The sequence below is a fragment of the Mastomys coucha genome, chromosome X (genome assembly GCF_008632895.1).
Source record: "Mastomys coucha isolate ucsf_1 chromosome X, UCSF_Mcou_1, whole genome shotgun sequence".
Lineage (NCBI taxonomy): Eukaryota > Metazoa > Chordata > Mammalia > Rodentia > Muridae > Mastomys > Mastomys coucha.
The window spans coordinates 132,840,117-132,845,427 of NC_045030.1; the positions used below are offsets into that span (position 1 = coordinate 132,840,117).

Below are 5,311 nucleotides of genomic sequence, written 5' to 3' on the forward strand. Positions count from 1 at the left end.
ATTTTGGGGGAGGGTGGTTTCTTCACTAGGACACTTTCTTGTAGGTATTTGAGGCCATTGTTTAGAAAAGGCAGTCATCCGGAAGGCTAGCCTCTGGTTAATATACCCACATGGCATATTCCTAGGTGGGTTGATATATAGCTCAGAAGGTGTGAATGAAAGAAAACAGGTGAATGGGGAAGCCATTAAATTGGACAGCAATAACAAGATGTGGGATCCCCCTAAACCACAGGAGGCTGAGATAGGGATTTTTTAAGTGTTGTGTAGTGAGAGACACACAGTCACAAACTGGTGGAAATGAGGAGACAGGAAAAGGGAGAAAGAAATCTAAGCTTATTCCAAAGCTCTAAGCTAAGTATTTGGTAAACAGAAATGTTCCGAACTAAGAGAATGTCAGCCTGGAGTAATCCTGGAGAAGAACATTTAGCAATTGGACACACTGCATTTGTGTCTATGGCCCTTATACATAGACAATAATAAAGAATTTTGATTTGTAGTCATAAATACACATTCAGATCTAAATTCTGCCATTTTTTTAAATGTGAGGTCTTAGGAAAGTACCAATGTCTGAATGTGCATTTGTAAAGATAGGAAAAAGGATAGACTTATTGTAGGGTTTGACTATGCATGGCCTAGGGAGTGGCAGTATTAGGAAGTATGGCCTTGTTGGAGTAGGCATGGCCATGTTGGAGGGAGTATATCACTGTGGGGGTGGGCTTTGAGACTCTCCTCCTAGCTGCTTGGAAACCACTCTTGTCCTGTTTGCCTTTGGAACAAGATGTAGAACTCTCAGCTCCTCCAGAACCATGCCTACCTGGATACTGCCATGCTTCCTGCCACGGTGATTATGGACTAAACCTCTGAACCTGTAAGACAGCCCAAATTAAATGGTGTCCTTTATAAGAGTTGCTTTGGTCATGGTGTCTCTTGCAGCTATGGAAACCCCTACCTGAGCCAGAAGTTGATACCAGAAGTGGGCTATTGCTGTGATTTGGGACTTGGGATTTCAGAAGCAGGGGACTGCTTTATGTGGGGCATAATGGACCATCCTAGTAGGAATACGGAAGACATTAGTGATAAGGATGAGTTGAATTGTGCAGACCTGGCCCAAGATGTTTCAGTGGAGAAGCATTTTAGTATGTGGCTAAGAAACTGTTCTTACGATATTTTGGTGACGAATATGGCTGCTTTTTGCCATTGTTTGAAGAGTCCGCCTGAGGCTAAGGAAAAGAGATTTAGATGAATTGTTTTGACAAAGTAAGTCTCCAAACAGCCTGGTATAAATTCTGTTATGTTTACTAAAGTTCACTCTTATGAAGAGAATTTTTTTTACAGTAGGTTCAGAGTTTATTTTTTTAAAGAAGTGACATTTTATTTTTTTATTTTTATTTATTTACAATCCAACCATTGCCACCTCCCACTCCTCCCTCCCACAGTTCCTCATCACATTCCTCCACCACCACCCCCTCCTCCCTGAGAGGATGCTCCCCCACCACCAGGCCTCTCCCTTCCTTGTGACCCCAAATCCCTCCAGGATTAGGTGTGTCTTCTCAGACCAGGCAGTCCTCTACTGTATATGTCTCAGGCCTCAGACCAGGTCCTATATGCTGCCTGGTTGGTGGCTCAGTGTCTGAGAGATCTCAGGAGTCCAGGTTAGTTGATGCTGCTGGTTTTCCTATGTGGTCACCTTTCTCCTCAGCTTCTTCCAGCCTTTCCCTTATTCAGCCATAGGGGTCCCAGACTTCAGTCCAATGGTTGGGTATAGGTATCTGCATCTATTTCAGTCAGCTGCTTGTTGGGCATCTCAGAGGACAGCCATGCTAGGCTCCTATCTGTAAGCACATCATAGCATCAGTAATAGTGTCAGGCCTTGGTGTCTCCCCCCATGAGGTAGATCCCCAGTTGGGCCTGTCACTGGACCACATTTCCCCCAGTCTCTTCTCCATTTTTGTCCCTGCAGTTCTTTTACACAGGAACACTCCTGGGACAGAAATTTTGACTGTGGATTGGCAACACCATCTCTCCTCTTGAGGCCTTGTCTATCTATTGGTGTTGGACTTTATGAAGAGAATTTTAATGAAAAGGAACAAGGAGAGAAATGAAAAATATAAAATGTATAAGTCTAGTATTAAAGGGGCACCGGGAATTAGTAAGGAGTTAAATCCTTTGTTCAAGGAGATAAATGGATTAAGGGAGTTGCGACTATAGGACAAGATCCCACCCAGCTAAGCTTATTGTTTATGCTTTTTCAGTTAAGCAAGGGAGAGCCATAGCTAGGTATTATTATTACTTGGTTAATTTTAATCTGAAATCAATTACAGTCCAGAAATGGAGTACACACACTTTTGATCTATATTTTGAGGAATAGTGGCCATGAAAGCTTAGGCCCAGGCAGGGTGGCACACACCTTTAATACCAGGACACAAAGGCAAGCAGTTCTCTGAATTCAAGGCCAGGCTGGGGCAATGAAATTTCTACATGAAGAAAAGCTTAAGTCCAAGCATGTTGGAACATGCCTTTGATCCCAACATTCAGGAGACAGGCATGCAGATCTCTGAGTTCAAGGTAGGTCAATCTACAGAGCAAGTTCCAGGACAGCCAAGCTTAGACAGTAAAGGAGTTGGGAAACAGAAAACTGGTGATAATGTAATAGAACAAGGAGGCCATGTTCCAGCCCCAGCAAGCAGCAGAACTTAGCAGCTTTGGCTGTGTGACTCTGGCTTTAGAGTGAGGAAAAGAAGGGACTATTGGGACAATCAATGCTGGTTAGCTAGAGCTAAGAAATTATTGGTGATTACAAAGAGACCAACATCACTGAGGTGAAATCTTCTAGGATGTATTTCCTGAGAACACAAAGAAATTATGTTCCAGATATACCCAGGATTGTACCTCATGTTGCAGCTGGACTTAGCAATATGTAAGAATCACCCAGATGGGTAATGGTTTTGAAGGCACGAAAGGGTAATGGAGAGCAGCTGACGCTTGGCAGTGTGTGAGGCCAGGCCATTGGTGAAAGTGTAGCCTCAATTACAGTTGACAGCCTAGGACTGAAGAGAAATTGAGGCTTGGCACATAAAGAGAACCTATGAGAGTCTATTAGTGAAGCCTAGTTGCAATGAGAAACGCCAGCATATTAGAGATTCCAGTACCAACCATGAGATGACTACCAGTAACAGCAGCAGCAGTGGAGTAGAATCAACCAGCACTTAGAGTGCTACAGAGGTCAGAGATGGAGAAGTGACCCAAGCCCTTTCAAGAAGCCCAGAAGATTGTGTGTGGATCCCAGGCACTGGAACAAGAAGCTGTAAAGTCGAAGTTGCCTTGGAGACCCCAAGATATTAGAGATGTCAGAGCCATGGGATATCTGCTGAGGAAAGCTGCTACCAGGGAATGAAAACAGCTCAGGAGAAAGAAATATGTTGCCGTCAACAAAGATGAAAGGAGTTGGAGATCTGAAGAGTGTTTTGACATCAGACATGAAGATACAGAATTTTGAGTTTGCCCAGCTGGCTTTTGGTCTTGCGTTTGTCCAAATTTTCCCTACCGTGACATTTTTGAATGGTAATGTATATCCTGTGATGTTGGAGGTATGTGATCTGCCTTTTTTATTTTGATTTTATAGGGGATTACAGTTAAGTAGTTGGATAAACATCAGAAGAGACTTTGAGCTTTGGACTTTTAACATTGTTGAGACTATTATAGACTATGGGGGACATCTGAAGTTGACTAAATGTATTCTGCATTATGCTATGGCTAGGTATGGCCACCATAGACTCATTGGTTTGAACAAGCCTATGGGGGCCAAGGAGTGGAATGTTGTGATTTGAATATGCATCACCCAGGGAATGGCACTATTAGGAGGTGTGGCCTTGTTGGAGTAGATGTAGCCCTTTTGGAAGAAGTGTGTCACAGTGGGGGTGGTCTTTGAGACCCTTCTTCTAGCTGCCTGGAAGCCAGTCTTATCAACTGCCTGGATGCTGCCATGCTTCCCACCATGAGGATAATAGACTGAAGCTCTGAACCTGTAAGCCAGCCCTAATTAAATGTTGTACTTTATAAATGTTTTCTTGGCAGCATAGACACCTTGGTCCAAGGCTCCTGGCGCATATATAGTAGGGGACTGACTGGTCTGGCCTCAGTGGAAGAAGATACACCTAATCCTTGAGAGACTTGAGGCTCCAGGGAGGGGGGATGCCTGGTGGGGGAGCACCCTCTAGGAGGCAAGGGTGCTCCTAGAGGAAGAATGGGATGAGGAACTGTGAGAGAGAAAACAGGAGGGGAGGCAATGGCTGGAATGTAAATAAATAAAATAATTTAAAAAAAAAAAAAAAGAGTTGCCTTAGTCATGGTATCCTTTCCCAGCAATGAAAACTCTTAACTAAGACACTTATTAGTGAGCATGACATGCTATACATTAAGTGCCAGGACAATATCAGCAGCCATATTCAAGACTGTTTGTAATTCCTAAGTACTTAACAGGAATATTCATAATTGAATAATGAAGAAAATGCCATGGTATTTTAAATGTGTTTTTAGAGAAACAATTATTTGCAAAGACTTGAAGTGCATTATAATCAAGACAAATTTTTGCACAATAGACATAATTCAATTTGAAAACTGTTTTCTTTATGCAATCAGTGAAGTGTTTGTTTACAAATGCAAAAGTGTTCTAAATCCCCAGCTCTGAGCTGAAAGTGGGCCTGATCTTAAGACAGAGCATCTGGGTAGCCCTGGCTGGGTTCAGAGTACAGAGAAAGGAATCATCCAACTCTGATGCTCCTTGACATAACTAGAACCATAAGCGTACTGACAGACAATGGAGGCTGAAACTGTTCAAATGAAGGAAGACAAAAGCTATCAACATTTGCTGTATTTATTGACCATTTGCTGTGAAGAAAAGGAGAAATGATGTGCCTTAATCCACCTTCAAAGTGTGACTTCGCTAGCAAACACCCTGGCTTGGGGTTTCGTTTTGTTGGTGGTGGTGGTGGTTGTGTTTTTCTTCCACAAAAATACTTTCTTGTGACATATACCTGCTTCACCAGAAACTTCCCAAGTCTTAGAAGATTTAACCTGGAGACACTCTCCATCGGAGCAAAGTTCACTGGCTCCAGGACTTCTAGTCTGAGTGTGTCCCACTCCACTGTCTTAGCCACATGACCTTATATATCTTTATTTTGAATACCTTGCAACTTCTCAGGACCCTTTATCTGCAGTCTTTCTGTAAGCCGGTTCTCACTCTCATTCTATTCTTTCCCTCCCGGGATTGAGGGATTGAGTTATCCTAACAACAACAACAACCAGCCCTCAA

The 5,311-nt window shown here is 43.0% G+C and overlaps 1 pseudogene; it reads right to left on the minus strand.

Moving 5' to 3' along the window:
- Positions 1–5,090, minus strand: part of LOC116095918 — a 6,228-nt pseudogene extending 1,138 nt beyond the window's left edge.
- Positions 5,091–5,311: the final 221 nt, after the last annotated feature.